Genomic DNA, 24,251 nt, shown 5'->3' on the forward strand with positions numbered 1-24,251 from the left:
TCTGCCTCAGTGAATGGGCTCTGTGATTTATTAAAAAGCATTGAGTGGAAACACAGACCTCTCTTTTCTTTCCTTACTTATTTATTCAGTTCATTCTTTTGTGGCACTGGGGGTGGAACCCAAGCAGTGGGAAGGATGGGCCAATACTCTTTCACTGAGCTATGCCCCAGCCCCAATGTCTTTATTTAAAATTTATTCTGAGTCTCTCTATTAGTGTTTATGGGAAGAAAGGAAACGTTTAGTTTAATCTAGGAGATATCTGTGTCTTATAAATCCAGTAACAGAAGGAAAAGAATATGATCTTGAAAATATGAATTTATTAAAAGTAAATTTTGTAGGCCAACTATTTTTCTGAGTTTGTGTATATGTGTGTATGAGAGAGAGAGAGAGAGAGAGAGAGAGAGAGAGAGAGAGACTTAAAACTATTTTTAAAACTATTTTTCAAGCTTAACATTTTAATTTCAGATACATTCTACCACAATTATACAGCAATTGGGACAAAATGCAAACACCTAACAGACATGAAAGATGGTAAAAGACCTCTTGGATATGTACCTTCTAAGAGGAAAGACTCAGGGGACTCTGAAGTCTGGGTAGAACAATACTCGGACTCTCTGATATTTGTGTCCATTCTGAGTTTATATAAATTTATTTAATATCGTGTCTTATTTTATTATTTAAATCATTTTCCAACATTAAGATAATTTTTAAAAAAGATTTCAGCTCACAAATTCATTCAGTATATGCTATCTCCAACTCGTTATGCTCAGCATTATAATATAAGGTGAGAAAATCTTCACTCTAATTGTACCTAAAAATATAAACCCCAGGGAAACCATTTAACCTCTTTTGATCTTTATTCAGAGAAGATCTTCAAAGAGAGATTGTGACTCTCAAATGCTTACAGGGCAAGCAAATAACATAAATGGACGTGAAGCTGAGATGATTCATTTGCATGTGAACGCAAAGGCACATTCTTCATTTCCTCAAAGAAATGTTCTCTGTGTTATTTTTAGACACAAAGTCCTCTCAGATTATATTTATTTTCCCATATATGACAAAGTCAACATATTCTTCTTGCTTCCTACTTTGGCGGTAAGAAATTAATAATATAAACACAATGATCAATGTCAGCAGATTACCGACCCCCTTACTGACGATGAGGTGATTCCAGGAAGGCGACAGACACCTCAGGGAGCTCAGCCCCATCTTCAGGGAGCACCTGCCACTCCGTTCAGCTGGTAGTTGGAGACTGAATGAGGAGAACAAGCTCAGGGCTTGTAATACTCCAAATTTTCTTGAGCGGTCCAACATACAGAATTTTTATTTGAAATGCACCCACTTAAAAATTTTGGCAACTAATTAAAAAAATTATAAGGCCTCAACTTGGGTCATTACTGCGGGAGTACAATTAACATATATTTGAGGCCAGTGTCAGCCTAGGAGCTGTCAGTTTGAGACTTTGGAACTAGTTGGTCTCTAAGGTCTCTTTCTACTTAAACAGTTTTATGATTTTCATCAGGGAGACTCTGAGGTTTGGATCACAGTGGCATGAATCCAATTAAAATCACAGCTGCAAATGCCAGAATAGAGTCTCAATGTTACATGCATCTAGGAAAAAAAAAAAAAATAGGTCCTAAGAGAAGCCATTCATTATGTTTAATAAAGTAGCTGAGAGCAAGAAGTTAGGAGGAAGATCATTAAATCTAAATCAGGAAATATATATGTTTAGGTGTTGGCTATAATTCTCTTGACACATATGGAATAATAAATCTTTGATATTTGGTATTACTAATATTGACTGAAGGTTGGATTCATTTGTGAAATGAAAATAGCACTTTGATACATTGCTGATCAAATTTTTGCATTATCAGCACCCAAAGTATCCCAGAGAGAAAGTGCAAGGTAGGTTTTTGAGAGCACTCACTGTGCTATATTATGTCACTGGTCACTTTGGGTCAGTAGGCATCAGACTTCCATCGTGCTATGCACCCACTATGTGTTGGCTTAAAGTATCTCATACTGATCACTGGTACCTAGTTATAAAGGACATGGATTCATATCTTGAAATGCAATTGTTTAACTGTGTGACCTGTACAAGTTACTTAAATTCTCTGGACTTATTTTTCACCTGCAAAATAGAAATTGTTGAGATTGTTATATGTAAATTGTTATATGTAAAAGGTTGACAAAGTAGATAAACTCAGTAAATGTTGAGTGTGACTGACCAGTTTCTTTGTTTTGTTTTTGTTTTTGTTTTTTTAAGATTCCAGACGATGTAGGACATGGTTTCTCAGGAAAACACCGTAAGATACTAGAAGGTTACAATGGTCAGTGGCCAGGGTGGGGAAGGGAGCTCTGGAGTTCAATTTTGTGCAAAGGATATTATGTATAATTCAAAGCTTATCTTAACTCTACAGCAGCCAGTCCCTCAAAATCCAAATTAACCCCTGAAGATGTTAGATTATGAAGATACAATTTAATAATAAAGGGAGACTGAGAAAATCTAAAGATGATTTTCACATTTTCAGAAATATAATTCTTTTTAATTTATGCAGTTTCCTGTATTTTAGATCATTACAAAAGTCCAGTTAAAAAAAAAATGATTCACTTTATTCTATCACATTATCAGGCTAGAAATTAAGACACAATTGATACAGCTAAATAGTAGCCAGGTGGGAAACTCATGCTGTCCAAGCTCAAGATCATGCCTAGAATTCAGTTTAGTTTATGGAAATGTCAGAGACAGTCTCTCCCACAGTCACTCTGACCTCATGAGATCCTCTCCATTGATACCTTCATGAAATAAGCCTCGGTAGCCAGTTTTGAGGCCACCATGATCTTTTAAATAGTAGCTAAAAAAAGACACAAAACATTTATCAAGAGTAGAATTGAAAGTTGGGAAAAAACTTTTGGTTGGTAGATCCTGTCATTCTGTTTTTTTGGGAGTGGGTGCAATACTTTCAAAAAGCAGTAATTCAAAACTTCTGATATTCTGAGTTAGTGGTACTATTTGGGACTAAAAAGCTTTTTTACACTGGGCAAGCAAAGCATTTGACTCTTCCAAGATGTGCGTCTAACCTCAGCCCATTTTGCAATCTCCTCAGCCTAAAAGACAGTATACAGATTGCTTGAGATATAGACTAACAGCTGTGTTTTTTCTGGCAATTCAAACACTTTTAATATAGGTCTTGGCAGTCGAAAAGCTAGCCTGCAAACTCTGCACTGAAATTCTTTGAGAATTTATCAATTTGTGTTTAGGGACTTTTCAAATGGAAAAATGAAGTTATTCATGTTTTCATAGGCAGTTCCAAATTCCAAATTGTGTCAAGGGTAAAATGTTTCTGTGTTTAAAAGACCAAGGCAGAATTACGTAACCCAAAGGAGGACAATATAATGCTACCCAAGGAACAAATTATAGGGCTTTAAAATTTTGCTGTTATAATTCTATAACGTTTTGCAATAGGAAGTGGTTCTTTCTTGCCCCTTAGAGGAACTGAACATGATTTTCATAAAAAACTTGTAGGACCCAGAGAATTAGAAATTCAAATCATTATCATAAAGAAAGAATGCTTTGTTTTATGTGTTTCCACATTTGAGAAGCCATCTCTCTGATGAGTTTTGCCAGTGGCATGCTCAATGGGTTTTTCCATGTTGCCACAGGTAACTGTGATTTGGGTACTTTCTTCTTTTCTTTTTTAAAAAAATTGGGACATGGACTCTGTGAAACTGACAGCCACTTGGGTTTGCAGAATTCATTACCCAGACATTTTTCCAGACCATGTGCCTCTTTCACTTATGTTTTAAGCTATGGAATGGGATGTAGGATGCAGAATATTAAAACTCAGAGAAGTATGGGCATGTTGTCATTGTTGAAACATTGAGAAGGAGGTGAAAGGATTTCAACTGGCAGGAAGAATTTTTATATTTAAGGCTGGATGTCCTGCAGTGGTAAAGTGCTTGCCTAGCATTCTAGAGGCCATAGGTTCAAACAATTATATTTAAGTTTGTACACAAGTAATTATCTACAAAACAATGAGGGGGTTAAACTAGCAATAGCAAAGAATCCAATACCAAGTTCTTGGTTGGCTTGGAAAAGAGGGTTTCCAGAGGAAATTCTAAATAAGGAATTGAGGAGAAACAGAAAGGGTATGCATTTCACAGTCCAAAGTAATACCTTGGTCTAGTAACTTTTAACTCCAAAGCTCACTAGTTTTCTACAACAACATGCTGCATTTTGTCTGCAACTATTTTCATTTGGGAATCCAGCAGCTGATTTCAAACTCTAGACGTATATCTCAGAATATTTTCAAGCACTGGACTTGATGAGAAATGGGGGTAGAAAAAAAGTATTCATCTTTAAGAGAAATTGATAAAACTGCTATTCTTGTAGATTCTGTGTGTAAAGATTTATTTAAAAGCTAATGTATCTTATAGAAACTCTGATACACACACTAAATAACCACAGTAGAAACATAGGGCATTGAAAGAATTTAAGAAAGAAAATAACAAAATGACTTGAAATGCAGTTCCCCAGAATAGTCAAAATTATGTAACTAAGGCTGGACATGGTGGTGCACACTTGTAATCTCAGTGACTCAGGAAACTGAGGCAGGAGGATCATAAGTTCAAAGCCAATCAGCAATTAGTAAGGCCCTGAGGCCCTGGAAAACTTAGGAAGACCTTGTCTCAAAATGAAAAAATAAAAAGGGTTGGGGATGTGGCTCAGTGGGTGGCAGCCCTGTGTTCAATCCCCAGTATCAAAAAAGAAAAGGTAACTAAGTACTTTAAGAATGGGACAAACTACTCTAAATAAAAATAAAACAAGGATCCAAGATGGCGGCCTAGAGGGAGGCTGCGTTCCTTGTCACTCCGTAACTCTGGTTTCAAGCAGAGGATATCTGTTTCTTGGTGAGGCAGTTTTTGCTGCTTATCGATCTCCTGCTGTTTACCCCATTTGTCTCCTGTGATCACCTGCAGTCTGCCAGCATATCAACGCCTTTTTTGAGTGCAGACTGCTCACTGTCAGGTGCCTATCATCCACCATTTGCCTGACTCTTGCCTGTCCATTGCCTGCCTTTCACCTACCCATCACCCACCACCCAAGGTTCACCTCCCGATTGTCCGACAGCTGCCAGCAGGATGATTGCAGACCGCCAGTGGAGCACCAGCTGCCTGCTGTTGCCTGGAAGTTCACTGTTACAGTACCTGCAGGTTTGATTACACGTGGCTGCCGCCATTTTGAGACAGCAGCTAGGCCCCGTAGGACCCCCAGCCAGACTGACAGAGCCTCTTCTCCAAGATCCCTCAGCCCGACTGATCACTCACTGCCTTCAGAGCCCTCGCATCGACTGACTGCTCCCTGCCGCCAGGACCCCCAGACCAACTGAATGCATCCTATCACCAGGACCCCACACTGACTAATTGCACCCAGCCTCCAGGATCCTGCAACCACACCAAACACACCAGAACTTCAGGATCCCTGCCTAACCAACCACACCCCGCCTCCAGGACCTCCAGCTGACCATGTCCACACCCCAAGCTGCATCTCCCCATTTGCCAACACATTTGGAAGCCAGAGCAGTCAACTTGAATAATCCTGGAAGCCATAGCTCCGATTTTGAGGTGGGGCAAATCCCACCCTGAGACTCCTGTTGGAGACTGGAAGTTCATTGTCAGGTACCTCTCATGCATCAGGCAACTGAACACTGGGAGGTTTGAATACTATATGACTGTTATAGTGTAGATTTTCTTTCTTCTCCTTAATGAATTTTAAGTTTTTATTTCTTTACTTTTCTTCCTCTCTTCTCCTTTTGTTTACCTGTTACCTCAGAGTCTCTTTCTCCCTTTTTGCATGCTAACATCCAATTTCTTTTGATCACACTCTCACCCTTTCTATTATCTAGAAATTCTGTATATTCTTTACTTATCCCATTAACAGCTGCATCCTACATCCCTCTGCATCCTCTTTGTCCTCCACTAAAAACTGCAGACCTTATTGCAAATCTGTTTGTTATACTGAAGATAATATTTGAACTCATTCTGTTTATTATGACAATTTTGTTATTGTCCTCATAGGAGCTATTTGGTCTAGGATTGCATAGTGTCTGAATCGGGCACTGCTAATATTGATCTCCACATAAAGAAAAGGTTTTGGAAAGCTATACGGCCACTATAAGCCTATAGGGGGAAATCTGCAATACCCCAGATCTGCGATGCTAGAGGGGAAGATACATGAGCAACATGAAAAAAGAAGGGAAGAAAATGATCCAAACAAATCTAGATTCTATATTAATACAATCCAATAACAGTATGTTAGAAGAAATGTCAGAAAAGGACTTCAGATTATACATGATTAAGATGATTCGCAAAACAAAGGATGAGATAAGAGAGCAAATGCAGGCAATGAATGATAATACCAATAAGCAGTTGAAAGAGCAATTGCAGGAAGCAAAAGATCATTTCAACAAAGACATAGAGATTCTCACAAAAAAAAAAAAAAAAAAAAAAAAAAAAAAAAAAATCCTTGAAATGAAGGAAACAATAAACCAAATAAAAAACTCAATGGAAAACATCACAAAAAGACTAGACACTTGGAAGACAGAACCTCAGACAATAAAGACAAAATATTTAATCTTGAAAATAGAGTTGCCCAAACAGAGAAGATGGTAAGAAATCATGAACAGAATCTCCAAGAACTATGGGACATCATGAAAAGACCAAATTTAAGAATTATTGGGATTGAGGAAGGCACAGAGATACAAACCAAAGGAATGAACAACCTATTCAATGAAATAATATCAGAAAATTTCCCAAACCTGAAGAATGAAATGGAAAATCAAATAAAAGAGCCTTATAGAACACCAAATGTACAAAATCACAACAGGTCCTCACCAAGGCATTATAATGAAAATGTCTAACATTCAAAATAAAGATAGGATTTTGAAGGCCATGAGAGAAAAGCATCAGATTACATATAGGGGGAAACCAATATGGATAGCAGCAGACTTCTCAACCCAGACTCTTAAAGCTAGAAGGGCATGGAACAACATATTTCAAGCTCTGAAAGAACATGGTTGCCAACCAAGAATCCTGTACCCCACAAAACTAACCTTCAGATTTGAAGATGAAATAAAATCCTTCTATGATAAACAAAAGTTAAAAGAATTTACAAATAGAAAGTCTGCGCTACAGAATGTTCTCAACGAAATATTCCATGAGGAGAAAATGAAAAACAACAATGTAGGTCAGCAAAGGGAGGAACTACCTTAGAGAAAAACCACTCAAAGGAGAACCCAAGCCAACTTAAAAACCAAAAATAAGCCCAAATGACTAGGAATACAAATCATATCTCAATAATAACCCTGAACGTTAAAGGCCTAAACTCATCAATCAAAAGACATAGACTGGCAGAATGGATTAAAAAGAAAGATCCAACAATATGCTGCCTGCAAGAGACTCATCTCATAGAAAAAGACATCCATGGACTAAAGGTGAAAGGATGGGAAAAAACATACCACGTACATGGACTCAGTAAAAAAGTAGGGGTCTCCATTCTCATACCAGATAAAGTGGACTTCAAGCCAAAGTTAGTCAGAAGGGATAAAGACAGACATTTCATAGTGCTTGAGGGAACTGTAAATCAGGAAGAAGACATAACGATAGTAAATATTTATGCCCCAAACAATGGTGCATCCCTGTACATCAAACAAATCCTTCTCAATTTCAGGAATCAAATAGACCACAATGCAATAATTCTGGGTGACTTTAACGCACCGCTGTCACCACTAGATAGATCTTCCAAACAAACACCAACCAAAGAAACCATAGAACTCAATAACACAATCAATAACCTAGACTTAATAAACATATACCAAATATTCCATCTATAAACGAGCGGATTCACTTTCTTCTCAGCAGCATGGAACCTTCTTGAAAATAGACCTATGTTATGCCACAAAGCAGCCCTTAGGAAATGCAAATAAATAGAGATACTGCCTTGTGTTCTATCAGATCATAATGGATTGAGAGTAGAAATCAATGACAAAATAAAAAACAGAAATTACTTCAACACCTGGAGACTAAATAATATGCTACTGAATGAAACATGGATAACAGAAAACATCAGGGAGGAGATAAAAAAAATTCTTAGAGATCAATGAGAACGACAATGCAACATATCAAAATCTCTGGGACACTATGAAAGCAGTGCTAAGAGGAAAATTTATTGCAAGGAGTGCATTCCAGAAAAGAATGAAAAGTCAACAACTAAATGACCTAATATTATAGCCCAATGCCCTAGAAAAAGAAGACCAGAATAACACCAAAAGTAGTAGAAGACAGGAAATAATTAAAATCAGAGCTGAGGGCTGGGGAGATAGCTCAGTCAGTAGCAAGCACAAAGCCCTGGGTTCGATCCCCAGCACCGCAAAAAAAAAAGAAAAAAAAAAAAAAAGAAAGAAAAATCAGAGCTGAAATCAATGAAATTGAAACAAAAGAAACAATTAAAAAAACTGAACAAAAAGTTGGTTCTTTGAAAAAGTTAACAAAATAGACAAACCCTTAGCCAATCTAACAAAGAGAAGGAGAGAGAAAACTCAAATTACCAAAATTTGGGATGAAAAAGGAAATATCATGATAGACACCACTGAGATACAGAATATAATGAGAAGCTACTTTGAAAATCTGTATTCCAAAAAACAGAAACTACCGAAGACATTGACAAATTTCTAGAGACATATGCTCCTCCCAAACTGAACCAGGAGGACATACACAATTTAAACAGATCAATATCAAGCAAGAAATAGAAGAAGCCATTAAAAAGCTACCATCCAAGAAAAGCCCAGGATCAGATGGATTCTTAGCCGAGTTCTACAAGACCTTCAAAGAAGAACTCATTCCAATACTTCTTAAAGTATTCCAGGAAATAGAAAAAGAGGGTACCCTACCAAACTCATTCTATGAAGCTAATATCACCCTCATACCCAAACCAGGAAAAGACAAATCAAGGAAAGAAAATTTTAGACCAATATCCTTGATGAATATAGATCCTTAACAAAATATTGGCAAACCGTATCCAAAAACATATTAAGAAAATAGTGCACCATGATCAAGTGGGGTTCATCCCTAGAATGCAAGGATGGCTTAACATCTGTAAATCAATGAATATAATCCATTATATCAATAGACTTAAGGATAAGAATCATATGGTTATTTCAATTAACACAGAAAAAGCGTTCGACAAAATATAACACCCCTTCATGCTCAAAACACTAGAAAAAATAGGGATAGTAGGAACATAACTGAACATTGTAAAGACTATTTACACTAAGCCCATGGCCAACATCATTCTTAATGGAGAAAAACTGAAAGCATTTCCTTTAAAAACAGGAACAAAGCAAGGATGTCCTCTTTCACCACTTCTATTCAACACTGTCCTTGAAACTCCAGCCAGAGCAATTAGGCAGACTAAAGAAACTAAAGGGATATGAATAGGAAAAGAGGAACTTAAGATGTCACTATTTGCTGATGACATGATTCTATATTTAGAGGATCCAAAAAACTCCTCCAGAAAACTTCTAGACCTCATCAATGAATCGAGCAAAATAGCAACACACATAAATCTAAAGCATTTTTATACTCAAGCGATGAAACATCTAAACGGAAATGAGGGAAACAACTCCATTTGCCATAACATCAAAAAAAAAAAAAAAAACCTTGGGAATCAATCTAACCAAAGAGGTAAAAGATCTCTACAATGAAAACTAGAAAACACTGAAGAAGAAATTGAGGAAGACCTTAGAAGATGGAAAGATCTCCCATGTTCTTGGATAGGCAGAATTAATATTTCAAAATGGCCATACTACCAAAAGTGCTATACAGATTCAATGCAATTCCAATTAAAATCCAAATGACATACCTTACAGAAATAGAGCAAGCAATCATGAAATTCATCTGGAAGAATAAGAAACCCAGAATAGCTAAAGCAATCTTTAGCAGGAAGAATGAAACAGGGGGTATCACAATACCAGAACATCAACTATACTACAAACAATAGTAACAAAAACAGCATGGTATTGGTACCAAAATAGACAGGTAGATCAATGGTACAGAATAGAGGACATGGACACAAACCCAAATAAATACAATTTTCTCATACTAGACAAAGGTGCCAAAAATATGCAATGGAGAAAAGATAGCCTCTTCAACAAATGGTGCTGGGAAAACTGGAAATCCATATGCAGCAGAATGAAACTAAACCCCTATTCTCACCCTGCACAAAACTCAACTCAAAATTGACCATGGACCTTGGAATCAGACCAGAGACCCTTCATGTTATAGAAGAAAAAGTAGGTTCAAATTTTCAACATGTCGACTTAGGATCAGACTTCCTTAATGAGACTTCCATAGCACAAGAAATCAAAGCAAGAATCAATAACTGGGATTGATTCAAACTAAAAAGCTTTCTCTCAGTAAAGGATACTATCAGCAATGTGAAAAGAGAACCTACAGTGTGGGAGAAAATCTTTGCCACTCATACTTCAGATAAAGCACTAATTTCCAGAATATATAAAAACTCAAAAACTTTACATGAAGAATACAAATAACCCAATCAACAAATGGGCTAAGGAAATGAACAGAAATCACAGAAGAAGATCTACAAGCAATCAACAGATATATGAAAAAATGTTCAACATCTTTAGTAATAAGAGAAATGCAAATCAAAACTACCCTAAGATTCCATCTCACCCCAATTAGAATGGTGATTATCAAGAATAAGCAACAATAGTTGTTGGCGAGGATGTGGGGAAAGGTACACTCATACATTGCTGGTGGGGCTGCAAATTAGTGTAGCCACTCTGGAAAGCAGTGTGGAGAGTACTTAGAAAACTTGGAATGGAACCACCATTTGACCCAGCTATCCCACTCCTTGGCCTACACCCAAAGGACTTAACATCAGCATACTACAGAGATACAGCCATATCAATGTTCATAGCTGCTCAATTCACAATAGCCAGGTTGTGGAACCAACCTAGATGTCCTTCAATTGATGCATGGATAAAGAATCTGTGGTATATATATATATGGATATTACTCAGCCATAAAGAATGATAAAATCATGGCATTTGCAGGCAAATGGATGAAATTGGAGAATATCATGCTAAGTGAGATAAGCCAATCTCAAAAAACCAAAGGACAAATGATCTCGCTGATAAGCAGATGATGACACATAATAGGGGGTAGAAGGGGGGCAAGAATGGAGGAAGGAGGGACTGTATAGAGGGAAAAGATGGGTGGGAGGGGTGAGAGGGAAGGAAAATATAACAGAATGAATCAAACATCATTACCCTATGTCAATGTATGATTACGCAAATGGTATGCTGTTACTGCATGTACAAATAGAAACAACATGTATCCCATTTGTTTACAATAAAAATAAATTTTAAAAAAATTAATGGTATGGTGAACATGTATACCTCATTTCAGTTCATAGAAGTGGTTTTTAAAGCCTGGAGCAATGGCACACGCCTGTACAGAAACAGCATGTATCCTATTTGTTTACAATAAAAATAAATTAAATAAAATAAAAGAAAAAATAAAAAGAAAAAAAGGTATAAAGTGAATCTAAACTTTGTTCAGGTTGAATTATTTATTGTTATTTGCTTGGCATTTTGGTGAGCACAGGTGGATAAATATTCTTTCCAGCAGAACCTGAAGACGGAAGAGAGTATGATAGTTCCATTTTCCTCTAGAGAGGTCTCCCAACCCTATAGTAATCTTGCAAGGTTTTCACCCTTGATACAGCAGATTAATAGTATAAACTTTACAAAGGCAAATATGCTAACTAATCAGAAAGATTGATATCGTATTGCCCAAAATGTTTATGCCTATTCCATATACTTTTTTGCTTCTTCAGCTAAAATGACACAATTTCATGTCTCCTCTTTTCTTGTGGTGTTTTAATTTCAGAGTGTAATTTTGATCTCACAACTGTCCAAACAAAATAACTTCTCAGACTAACTAAGAAATGAGTAATATATAGAATTCCACTATCTGTAAGAATTTGTTGATTGGGTATAAACTTTAAGTGTGTAAAAGTTAAATGTAGTGTATATAAATCTGCAAGTATCTCAACAGTTATAAATTTCAGAACCCTGTATTTTTTGTTTTCATCAGTTTCTTTATTTCAGTATATATAAATACTTCTTAAAAATTTTTATCCAATTAGATAAGAGCCTATCAACTAATGCATACCAAGGAAGTAACATTCATCTATTTAACAATAGCTATTAATAATATGGCATATGCCAGGCAATACCTAGACATTAGGATGAAGATCTGTAATGGCCCATGATAAAAGTAGACAAACAAGAAATAGCATACAGATGCTCAAGGATAATGGGAGAAGGGAACATATGAAATGTCTAATGTAGTTTAGATGGGATAAAGAGAAGCTTAAAGGAGGCACCTCTCACAAAGTTCTCCCTTTGTGCATCTTTCAACACTTAAAATCATCCATTTTTTCCATGTTTATTTGTGTGTGCCCACTAGTGTGCAAACGTTTTCAGATAAGTGACAGTTTTTTTTCACTGCTATATCTCCAGAGCCTAAAGCAAAGTCTGGCACACAACAAGCACTCAATATTTTCTGACAGAATGACTAACTAGTAAGAAATGGTGCTGGGCACAATTTATAATAGTCAACTGATAGAACCAGCCCAGGTGCCCATCAACAGATGAACAGATAAATGTGGTATATATACACAATGAAGTTCTACAAAGCCATAAAGAAGTAAAAATGTGGCTTTTTCTGGTAAATGAATGAAATGGAGCACATTATCATTAGTAAGATAAGTCAGACTCAGAAAGTCAGTGTCTGATATGCAGAAAATCAAGGGTCTCATATGTAGAAGCTAGAGCAATGTTAGGGGGAGAAAAGAGGAAGTATCTTGAAAATAGAAGGGAGATCAGTAGAATAGAGGAAAAGGGTTCCAGGGAGGGAAAAGTAATGAGAAAAGATAGGAACTACAGATTGATATTGACCAAATTATGCTATGTGTTTATATGTATGCATATACCACAATGAGTTCTACTTTATGTATATCTGAAGCACCAATTTAAAAAACAATAAATAAATAGAAGGAAGACCAGTAGAGTCTTCCTAGACTCTACTGGTCTACAGTAGAGGGGAACAGGGGTGGAATAAGGACAGGGAAAGAGGAAGTACTGGGGACTGCAATGGAGCAAATTATACTCATGCACATATGATTAAGCCAAAATGAATCCCACTATTGTGTGTAACTAGAATGCACTAATAAAAAGATTTTTAAAATAAATGGCATAAGGAGGAAGATAAAAACTTTCTAAGCCATGCTGAGGAGTTCAGACTTCATCCCACATCCAGAAGAAAGCATGGGCTAGATTTCAGTGGGACAATGGCATGACCTGATGTATTGTATCACATTGGCTCCATAGAGAAAAGGATTGGGCAGAGAAGGGCAAAGTTAGTGACCTTCAGACAAGCAGCTGTTGATGGTGACCCAAAGACCATGATGACAGTGGGGATGGAGAGAAGTAGATTCAGAAGATGTTTAGGAAGTAGAATCAACCAGCACTGGCAACTCAATGTGGTGGAGGGAACGAGGTCATGGCGAAGAACAATTCCAGGCTTAGATCAGTAGCTCTCTGGATGGAGTTAATTCATTGAAATGTAAACACTGGACCATGAAGGGTTTTCTTGGGGAAGATTAAGAACAGTGAATATGTGTACTCTGAGGTGCCTGCATGATATTCAAGTAAAAATGTCTAGTAGATAATTGGATAACTGGGCCCAAAGTAAGAAGGGAGTTTGGACTGGAAATAAAAGTTGAACTTCTAGCTCAACACAGAAGTTCAACTACAATCCAAACTTATTAGGAAGTCATAATCAGAACAGAACATTCTTCTTTCCATTTCATGACACTCAGTGTGCCACACTCACTAAGCATTAGCTGCTGATGATGACGACTTCCTGGTGTCAGACTAGTCTTCAAGTTGAAGTGCTGAACTGTACTGACAGGGGCCAGGCCTAGTGCAATTTCCAAATTGCTTGGCAGCCAAAAGAGGTGAAAAACTCATTACCAAGCCATCTGTCCTGAGATTCTGTCCTGATTTCTAGGCCAGAGAAATTTGAATAATTTTGAGAAAATTTAAATAGCACACACAATTTTGGTAAGTTCATTCGATATCTGCCCTATATCCTAGTTCTTTTGTGTATTAAAAACACCCTCTGAAAGTTGTGCAAGATGGCAGTATCATCAATTAGACACCAGGCTGTAGCCTTCACTGACATAGAAAACAACTTGACAGAGGGTCAGAGGTCTTTCAATTAAATATACTATTTTGGAGATAGAAGCAGTGTTTGTTACTAACATTTTTTTACTAATATTAATTTTCCCTTTTTCTATGCTCCGCTTTTAAACTTGTATTAAGGTCTACCTATACAATAAAATTTAAAGATATGAGTAGCCATGAAATTAATCTAGTGGTCAATTTGAATCTTTTGCTTACTGTAGGGAAATTTCTCTGGATTCACATTTTTCCTCTACTTTCTTCCAGTCTCTTCTTCCTTTTTTTCTTTCTATTCTCCTTCCCCCCACCTGACTGCCCCCACTATTTCTTTTGCCTTGTACAATGCAACAGTATAGGATATTAAGTCAGATAGAACTAGGTTTGAATCAGTTCTCTATCTTCTTTTAGTTGAATGCCCTGAACCTGTTCCCTAAGTTTAAATAATAATAATAATAATGACAATGATGATTTAAAATAGTATAGGGTTACTATGAGGATTAGATGAGAAAATATAGACAGAATTCAGTGCAGAAAGACAGCTCAGAGTAGGTTTTCCATAAATGTCATTTAAAGTCCCTTTCCTTGTCCATTTACTTCCAATAAGAAGGCCACTGAATCTCAGCATCTTGAAATTTGAGAATGGTTAAATTAGATTCAGTGAGAGAGAGAAGAAAACTAGAGGACAGTGAGTTCAAAAGAGAATGAAAAATAATGATTTATAGACAGTGAGTGAGACAGCCACTGTTTCAAGAAATAGAAGGGGTGAAAGGATATGGAAGAATGGAGCAATAGTATGAAGGAGAACCAGAGTCAAAGAAAATGTTCCCAGCAATGCAGGAAGCTGAGGCAGGAGGATTGCAAGTTGGAGGACAGCCTCAGCAATGTAGAAAGACCCTGTCCCAAAATAAAAAATAAGCAAAAAGGCTGGGGGTATAGCTTACTAGTAAATTGCTTCTGGGTTTAATTCTCAGTATCAAGAGAGAGAAACTGAGACAGAGAGAGAGAGAGAGAGAGAGAGAGAGAGAGAGAGAGAGAGAGAGAGAATGAGAGTGAGAGAGTGGGAGAAAGAGAGATGGATTTTGATTGATTGAGAGAAAAAGAAAAATATGTTTCTGAGTGCTGCTGATTTTTTTTTTTTTTTTTTAAAATGGAGGATGGGGTGACTTGAGTATGCCCATACAAGAGAAGAAGACCAGTAAAGGAGAGTAATATAAAAATTTAAAAACCACTATAGAGAAAAGACCTGAAAAAAATGGAATTTAAGGACTAACTGTAGATGTTGAAATAAATTGACAATTAACTGTAGATGTTGAAATAAATTGACAAAACAGCACACACTCCTTATAAGCAATACAGGTAGGTCCTTGCAGACCTGGGATTGCCATGACCTAGAAATTCAATCAGACCTCACTGTTTGCCAGAATTGCCCAGGACCTCAGTGGCTCTAGAGTGAGTCAGGGCTGTGGAGTCCCATGGGAGTCCTCCATGTGAAGCTGACTTTCCCAGGTGCCTGAAACAGCAACCATTCATTACACACCAAGTGGTTGAGAGCTACATGGCTTATCAAAGAGTTGCTTTGTGGGGAGGTAAAGACCTCAGTGTGCATATGAGCACCATCATCTATTTGCACAACTTTAGGAACACTGTTTAATTTTCATGTACCTCAGACTCTTTTTTAATACTTTTTTTAGTTGTAGATGGACACAATACCTTTATTTTATCTATATTTTTATGTGGTGCTGAGGATCGAACTCAGTGCCTCATGTGTGCTAGGCAAGCAATCTACCACTGAGCTATAGCCCCAACCGCAAACCTTGGATTCTTTAAAATAAGAATAATGCAAATCAACCTACACTAAAATTTCATCTCACTCCCCTCAGAATGGCAATTATCCAGAATACAAATAATCATAAATGTTCCTGAAGAAGTGCGGTAAAGGTACACTCATACATTGTTGGTAGGACTGCACATTAGTACAACCATTTTGGAAAGTGCTGTAGATTCCTCAGCAAACTAGGAATGGAACTACCACATTATCCAACTATTCCACTCATTGGTATTTGTCCAAAAGAACTTAAATCAGCATACTATGACACAATAGCAGTTGCAATGTTTATAGCATCACAATTCACAATAGCCAAATTATGGAATTCAGATGCCAATCTGGATTTCTTGACTAGATCAAGAAATTGTGGTATGTATTCATAATGAAGTTTTACTCAGTCATAAAGAAGAATGAAAATAATAGCATTTGCCAGTAAATGGAAATGGAGAAAATCATGATAAGTGAAATAAGCCAGACTTCAAAAGTCAAGGGTTAAATATTTTCTCTCATATGTGGAAGTTAGAGAAAAATAAGGGAAAGCAGGCAGTGGGGGAGGGGATTGATATCATGAAGATATAGGGAAGATCATTGGAGCAGAAATAGGAGATGAGAGGAAGGAGGAAGGAAGGGGGAAGGAAGGGGGAGGGGAGGAAATGTGGAATAAATCTAACAAAATCATATTATATGCATATATAAATGTACCAAAGGGAACTTCACCTTTATGTATATATAGGAAGTATGAATCAAAATAAATAAAGGAATGAAAGGAAGATCAGTAGAGAAAGGAGAAAAGGGAGAGTAAGAGAGGAAGGAAGGAAGGAAGGAAGGAAGGAAGAAAGGAAGGAAGGAAGGAAGGAAGGAAGGAAGGAAGGAAGGAAGGAAGGAAGGAAGGATAGGGATTGAAATCAAATTCCTTGTATGTTTAATTTTGTCAAAAGGAACCCAAATATTATGTATAAGTATAATACTCTAATAAAAAAAGAATAATGGTTTCCACATAACACAATTGGTGGTAATGTATGCCAAGCAATTAATAGTGATTCATATACAGGAACTGAATTTTTTATTGTAGGATTCTAGAGTAATATAATTCGCCTGTTTGCTTGTTATTCAATTAGCATTTTGTTTTCATAAAACTCAGAAACTATTAGGGCACATTTAATATATTGTGCTTACAGAGATTTAGCTGGTATCCCCAACACTGTTGTTATCCTATGGTTGTCAAAGGACAAGACTGCCCCACAATTCCAAATGTGGCTTCAGCTTAATAGAACTGTGACATTTCCCAAAATAACCCAGGCCCATTGTTCTCTAGGTATACACAATGCAAAAATCACCTGTAATACCCATCATGGAAGAAAGGGAGGGAAAGAACATTTTTACTAGGGTGTCATATTCTGAAAATATTAACTTTAAGAACCTTCCCAACCTTTGGTATCTATTTGCCTATTTTCATGAAGTTTAAATCAATACTATTCTTTTCCAATGTGACAGTGATTGTGTCACTAACAATAGCACAAACCACAAAAATTCAGAGGTAAAAAGAATGTTAACTCTACTATTTCACTTAAATGGAATTTTCATGATTATTGGTGCTTTTATTATTAATTTAACAAGTATTATATTGGTCAATAATTTTGACTAGACCAGTCCCCATTAAGAATAAATTTTTCAATATAAAGAAGTCAGAATGCCTAAGATTCATGTCTATACAGGATATGAATATCTTTGTGCTGCATTTTTCCAACCCTTTCTTCATGTTCCACTAGAAAAGGCAGAATCAAACATGCACATCCTGTGTATTATGTAATTAAATTAAATAGTGAAGAATATTTGGACAGATTTATAATAACAGGGCAAAAGTAAGTGTAAAGAGAAGAGAATATGGACCTATTCTTTAACATATATATTAGGGAAGCACTTCTCAAACTTTAATGTGCTCCAAAGTCACATGAATATTTTGCTAAAATGCAGATTCCAATTCAGTAGGCCTAGAATGTGGCCTGTGGTTTATGCACTTGTAACAAGCTTCCAGGTTCCTGGGATGTTTTTGATTCCCCCCACCAAGACAATTTGCACATTGAGAAAGGAACTAGAATTAAGTAATTAGTGGAGAGGGACAATGACATATGTCCACCTTCTAGCTCAACATCATAAAAAAAATTTTGAAAAAAACCACCACCAGTCACCTGTCACTTGGAGTCTCTCATCTTTTAACACAACAGCTCTCTGACATTTCAGTGCTAATATCTGACATATCCGTCCACAGACAAAAGAAACTTGATGGACATTGGTCAAACAGCCAAAGGAGTACCAATAACAAGGTGACATCATCTGCCATAGTGAAAGAGCAGAAACAGGGCCAAGAACCTAAACGGTTGTTTTTAATCAGAATTAGGGCACTCTGGTAAATACACCAGTGGGGACTCTTAAGACACATCCTTTGGAAAATTGTAACAAGTCTTTCTAGTGAGATTTTTTTTTTTTCTGGTGGAGCAATCAGCACGGAAAAATCCTCCTCACTTTCTCACATACAAAACAGATTCATATTCACAAATTAATGCACAGCAAGCATTTTAGAAGGAAACAGATAAGAAAAATACTTGAATATGAAAAAGCATTAGAGGTGCCCTTAATCTCTTTTGAATGATGTACTTCAAAGAACACAAGAATTATAGTAGAAATCAATACTCCAGTTTAATCTCATTTTATGGGTATCAATTTTTACTGGAATATTTCTCTTTCTAAAAGCAGTACCCTCTTTAAGCAGTGGAGACAGGCCAGCGGTACTCAGTTGCTTTTAGTTGTGGTCAGAGGTGGGACACCTCCTACAATGACCTCAGGAAGGACTTCAGGGGTACACTTGGCCCGCTGATGATGTTTACTCTGCAGAAAGATACCACACATATTTCTGCAGTGTATGTGTGTATGTGTGTGTGCACGCTTTCTTTAATGCCAAGTAGAATATCAGAAGCCTCATTTCCTGGCTAGACAATAGGCATCTTGCTCTGAACTTGGACAAGTGCTCAACACATCTTTCCAATTGTTGAGTGAGTGGTGGCTGTCACAATGACAGCTGTCCCTTCATTACAGTATTATTCTTGGAAACGAAGGGATCTATAAATTACGAGGAGGGTTTTGCTTACCTGGGTGTTTATAGCAACATTTGCCATTTGGGAAGCATAACATCTTTGTTTCAGAAAAAGTTGTGTAAGTAGAGACATATCCCAAAATCATACAATGGAATAGTAAATGTTTTGTTTTTGTTTGTTTGTTTGTTTCAATGTTTCTTTCTGGGTATCTTTTCTAAAATGACTCTTGAAAGGGTCTTGCAGATTATTTTCTTAAACTCTACTATTTGGGCTACAGTTTTCTTGCTATTTCTTCAGAAACGGAAACCCTGATTTATATTTCACAGGCATTTTCAAAGGCACTGCCGCACAGTGGGACCTAAGTCCACTTGTCTTCATTCCTTTGATAAGCAGGAAAGCATCCTGGAGGAGTGGCAGGCACAGGCTGTCACTGAGAAGCTGGAGTTCTTGTTCCCTGTGAGAGCCATTCATTCCATCACTAGCCTCACACCTTAAACTCTCCAGACAAAAATAGATCTTCACTTGAGCTGGAAAAATCAGTGAGATGAAGAAGTACAGAACTACAAGTCTAAATACTTCAGCTCTGTCTGTGAAAATGACTCCCTAACAGTAGGTGACCTTGGGCAGGTCAGTTCACTTAACATGGAAAAAAAAAAAATGATCTACCTTTCCTGTCAATCAAGTGAACAACCACTTTTGAACACAATGATGAGCACAAGGAAAATTAACTTGAACCTAGTAAGTTATCAGATTGGACCTTTACTCATGGCATTTGTTTAGGAAACAAAACAGGGGAGGTAAAGAGAGCACTTTTTAAAATAAATGGCAAATTTTGAAAATATAACCAATTTCAATTAATAATTATTTTGCTATATCAATTAATTTCTTAAAGTATGTAGCTATTAAAATAAAACCCATAGTTGGACAATTAACTTTTCTTCATTACTCTTCTTTTTTGACAGGAGTTTTATTCCCAACAGACTTTTAAACTCCTCAAGGGCAGCAATAATGTTATTTTCATTCACAAGTTAGGGCAAATCAAAAGATCTCTGTGCTGCATATGAGCTCAATGTGGGCAAGGAGATGAGAAAGAATTCCAGCCTGGTTTCTAAAGAGCTCTCTCTATGCAGGAAGAGAATAAAACATGCTCTAGTTACTCTATTTCTTAGAATGGTACAACTGGATTAAACTAGAAGTATAGCAGGGATTAGGAGAAGGTAAGGACATCTATACGTTACTTCTCTCTGGCCTGGCATTATGGCAACAATCATTTATCCTGCTGCTTGTAACTCTGAGTTCTGATTAGAATTCTACCTTCCATTGAGTTTAAATTTATCCTCCTTTATTTTAATAACATGGAAGTATCTATGTACAGTGATTCTTGGTGTAGACATGAATTTGATAATTATAATACCACTAATAATTGCCATTTACTGAGCATATATTAAATGATGTGTTCTCCAAGTACATTATCTACTTCAATCTACTCAAAAATCCTCCAGGGTAGCTATCATTAGTCCCAATACAGAGAAAAGAAAATTGAATCCAAGATCTTATGTAATCTTATCCATTTGGAAAATGAAGACAAAAGTTTTGGAAACAGGTCTGTTTACAAAGTCTGTGATTCCAATATGGGAACCTGGAATGTCCACAACTTATTCTGTTGGAATAAGTTGGACAAAAGGCAGCCATATATCAGTCAGGTGTGGCTCCTTGAATAAATGCTGTACAGTATCATAGGAAAATTGGTGGAATAATCATTTGTTCCAGGCACAACTAAACTACTATGAAAATATTACCAACTGATGACCAAGATGTAGTTGAATGCTGGGATGTAGTTACTACCTTTGGTCAAGAGAAACACAGTTCAGCCTTCCAGGATGATAGACTCTGTCTGGTTTGTGACGCAGTAAGGGACAGCCTCAATCCCTAAACCTAAGTTTTTGTTCCTTCCATCATGAGATCATCCATTATAGAAATTCAAAGAATTGTCAATGCAGACACCATAAAAAACAAAAAAGAAGTCAAGACTTGGGAGAAAGGACTTACGGTGTATATCACTCACAAAAAAAAGTTCTGCAAACTAATTAGAAAAAGACAAAGAACCCAAAAGAGAAACCCACAAAAGGGCTGAATAGGCTTTCCAAAGAAGGGAAGACACAAAGGGTTGATAAGAAGGAAAAGATACACAGCCTCATTAGAAATCAGGGAGATGAATATTAAAAACATAATGAGCTGCCATGTTACATAAGCCAGACCAGCAAAACATTATAAGCCTAGGCTGGTAGAATGCTGAACAGATAAATCTGGAAAACAATTTGGCATTAAATAGAAAAGTTGTTTTATTTGTAAAGGGCCATAGAGACAATTTTGTCCATGTACATAAGGAGACGAATAGTTCACAGCAATCTATGTAATGATAACAACAAGGATAAAAAGGGAAGCAACTCAAATATCAATCAATGGATTCATTTGCTTATTCAGCAAATGAACAAGTAGTTGATGGTATATTCATGGGATGGAATATTATATATCCATGAAAATAAAGGAAATATAGCAACATGTAACAAGATGAATGGATCTGGAACTAAAGATCTAATAAAAAAGCCGTTTCAGAAAATTACACAGAAGGAGATTCCATTCATAAAGCCTTTTGCTGTGCAAGGTTAAAAAATAAAGCAAGGGAAGGATAAAAGCAAGATTCAGGTCAGGACAGGGATGGAAGAACATCATGAAGGGACATGAAGTGTCAGGGGGAGTAATGGATCCCAGGAGAACTCTCATAAGATGTCAAATCGAATATAGTCTTCTTTTTCCTAAAGGTGGTGGTAGGTGCCCAAGTGATCTTTGCATAATATATTTGTACTTTGTTGTTGTTGTTGTGAGAGATACACACAACATTAAATTTATCATTTTAACCTTATTGAGGTGAAAATAGTTCAATGGTTTTGAGTACCTTCACATTGCTGTAGAACCATCACTATATCTGATTGTAAGAGTTATAGTCACGTTTGGTGATATTTCTGTCATCTTCACATCTCAGGTGAGTTTTAGCCAGCTCATGATCAAGTCTCATTCTGGCAAGTTTTTGTAAAGAAAAACTTGCTTTTTATTGTAGAGGAAAGAGCATCACTGAGTTACTTGGGGGCAAAATTAGCATAATATTAGGAGAAAGATTAAGTTGTTTTGTCCCCTGAAATAATTAAAAAGCAGCAATGTATTTTCAATAACACCAAGAAGTTCAATGCCACTTAGAGTTTAAGGAGGTCTAGCCACAGCATTTTGGGTTAATTGTAAAACTCATTTCAAGTCAGACATTTGTTTTATTACCTTAATTAGGTTTCATCTCTCTAATTATTTTACGGCCCAATAATTTTTTTAAAAGTATGATACATTTGCATCTGGACACTTCCCAAATAATACATAATGAGAAGTGCAAATAATTGTTTTGTGATATTTTTCCTAAAACTAAGCATTGATGTATTCTGTGAATAACAAGGATAAAATAGCATACATAGAACCACAGTGGAGTTATTAAAAGTTTTCTATCGACTCACCCTTTTGAGCATTATTGGTCTCACTTCTTTTTCAATGTTGGGATTTCAGAACCATGCTTAGCTATTTCTTGCTGCAGTTGTTCATTTGCTCCCAGTGCCTGTTGCAGCATGACTCGATCATTGTTTAAATGCATTTGTAACTTAAGAAACTGAGGGCAGGGGAAAAAAAAAAAAAAGGAGGGGAGACTGTGTTAGGCAAGAATTCTGCGTTATAATAAAAGAAGCCATTGACTGCCAAAGCTGATTATGTAACAAACCCCATCAAGGTCTGCAAAACGCCACAGGAGAATGAAGCAGGATGGGAATTTTCAAGTCAGTTCTAATTTCTTTTCTGCCTGCAGGAACTCTTTGTTAAAAACAATATATTAACTTTTTTTTTTTTTATTAAGCCTGGCAAGACTTCAAAAAAGTAGTTTAACCTGCTATACTTTATGACATTTTATAGCTAACTCATTTTTCAACAGTTCATTCATTTAGTAATTACAGCAGATTATCTGACACAGTTCTTTTTATAAATTGGAGTTTTCCTTAGGAAGTATGATTTGTTTACATTTAAAATTTTTTATTTATTTTTTATTTTTGTGGTACTGGGGACTGAGTCCAAAGCATCACACATGCTAGGCAAGCACTGTAGCACTGAGTTACATCCCCAGCCCTGTTTAGATTTTTTAAATGTTTCTTTGCCTGATAGTTCCATAAATATTCACACTGTATAATTCTGTGCTCCACATTTATCATAAAAGCCTTAGCCAACAGTGTACCATGAATAATAATGGTAATACACTTTGCTGGTTCTGCTTCCTTAGGATTTTAATTAAAAGCAAGCACATGACACTAAGAAGGTGGCACATAGATGATTTGTGGCTAACAACATAGAAAAGTAAATTAAAATTATAAATAATTGTTTTATCATCCAAACATCTGAGTATTCTCTGAATACTGCGAGGCAACAGGATCCAATGGAAACCCTTGGACAATGAATTCAGATTTCTGTTTTCTTTCTGTTACAAATTGTAAATAACAATATAACTAACCGTATTACAGAATGAAATGAAACACTAAGTGTACTATCTAAACCAAATTATAATTTGTTGGGCATTCATTTAAGTATTTTATCAGATTCATATTTAGTATAATGCATACAGATCCAATTTGATAATGTCTCACACAGTGTTGACTCACATTTCTCTACATATTATACATATATGCACTTATAAATGCATGCATGTTTGTATGTATGTATATGTGTAAGTATATGTATCATTTACCCCACCTTTGCCTCATATTGTAGGTGGTGCCTTCTGAGCCAGACATCTACGCAACATACTCCACTGTTCATGTGCTCCTGGCTAAAGAGTAATAGCACATATATTACAAAGACCCTGTGCCAAATGGTACTCTATTGTCCTGAGTTAAGTTCTAAAACACATATTGTTTACTTTGCTGT

General features: G+C 36.4%; 1 protein-coding gene across 4 annotated transcripts in view; it reads right to left on the reverse strand.

Moving 5' to 3' along the window:
- LMNTD1 (lamin tail domain containing 1) overlaps positions 1–24,251 on the reverse strand; it is a 475,302-nt gene that overhangs the window by 293,009 nt on the left and 158,042 nt on the right. For 3 of the 4 annotated variants that reach the window (XM_079139427.1, XM_079139422.1, XM_079139426.1), the window contains one exon: positions 22,805–22,953. The exons of the other annotated variant lie outside the window; for it this stretch is intronic. The gene's annotated coding sequence lies outside the window, so the exon portion shown is untranslated. The remainder of the gene's footprint in view (positions 1–22,804; positions 22,954–24,251) is intronic. 4 annotated transcript variants of the gene reach the window in all.

This window comes from Sciurus vulgaris (assembly GCF_902686455.1).
Source record: "Sciurus vulgaris genome assembly, chromosome: 5".
In the NCBI taxonomy this organism is placed as follows: domain Eukaryota; kingdom Metazoa; phylum Chordata; class Mammalia; order Rodentia; family Sciuridae; genus Sciurus; species Sciurus vulgaris.